The sequence below is a fragment of the Echinops telfairi genome, unplaced genomic scaffold (assembly GCF_000313985.2).
Source record: "Echinops telfairi isolate 266 unplaced genomic scaffold, ASM31398v2 ScPeMD7_16;HRSCAF=60, whole genome shotgun sequence".
NCBI classification, from domain to species: domain Eukaryota; kingdom Metazoa; phylum Chordata; class Mammalia; order Afrosoricida; family Tenrecidae; genus Echinops; species Echinops telfairi.
Window position 1 is genome coordinate 5679057 of NW_022103913.1, and position 1070 is coordinate 5680126.

General features: G+C 58.3%; 1 protein-coding gene across 1 annotated transcript in view; it reads right to left on the minus strand.

Annotated features, from left to right (window-relative positions):
* Window positions 1-1070, minus strand: part of SPSB4 (splA/ryanodine receptor domain and SOCS box containing 4) — a 124936-nt gene that overhangs the window by 96956 nt on the left and 26910 nt on the right. The window lies entirely within an intron of this gene.

Consider the following 1070-nt stretch of genomic DNA (forward strand, 5'->3'; position numbering starts at 1 on the left):
GGGAAGACCCGTGTCGTTATTGGCTGCATGGATAAATAAGGGAATCACGCCTAGTCTAGCCTCACACAGTCCATCTAGGAAAAGTAGCCCCCTCTCTGTCACATCCTTTCTGAGACTCATCACTGTGGTGGGAAGAGTTGTGTTCCCTAAAAGATAGACCCTAACTCTCAGCACCTGGGCTGGTGACTGCATTTGACGAGTCTTTGCAGATGTCATTTGGGAAGAGAACATCCTGGTCCCAAGTCCAATGACAAGCCCTACGGGAGAGGAGAAGGGACACAGGCAGACACCAGGACACAGAGGCTGTGTGACAAAGCTAATGGACAGCAAGGAGTGCAGCAGGCACCAGAAGGAGGAGACAGACTTGGGGTGGATTCACCCTCCAAGACTCCAAAAGTGACCGACCCTGTAGACACCTTGATTTCCGGTCCCCAGTGACAGGGGCACGACCTGTCGTGTGTTGAAGCGACCCCGCTGTGGTACTTTGTTAGGGCAGCCCTGAGAGATGCATGCCCTCACCTTGACCAGAGAGCTCAGCTCTGCTAGGCACCTTCTGGCACTGACAGACAGGCCCCCCAGGCGCCCAGCCTCTGCCTCCCGCCTCCTCTCCAATGCCTCACGGCCCAGGCCCATGGCCCCTCAATCTCCACTCTCCCCGACAGGGTCACTCGGGGCTGTGCACTGCATGCCCTGATGCTGTCCCAGGGGTGACACCAAAATGACCGAAGGGTTTGCGGTGGCAGTGGGTGGGCTGGCACTTCAGGGGGGGCCATCAAAACAGCGGTGACAGGAAGGTCAGTGCTGCCCACCACCCAGTGCAGATGCTGAGGAGGAACTGTGGGGCGGGGGGCGGTCTGCGGCACACAGCTCTCCACTCTGTGAGGTAGTGGTGGCTGGGGGAAGTGGGGGTGGCCCCAAGCTCAGGAGCCCAGCACCCACTATTGGGGGGCAGGGCAGGGAAGCAAGTGGGGCTGATCTGGGTCTGCCCATCACTCCCACCCTCGCTAGCTGGGAAAATCCCACACATCCCCGAGACTCAGTTTCCTCATCTGTCAAATGGGGATAATAAA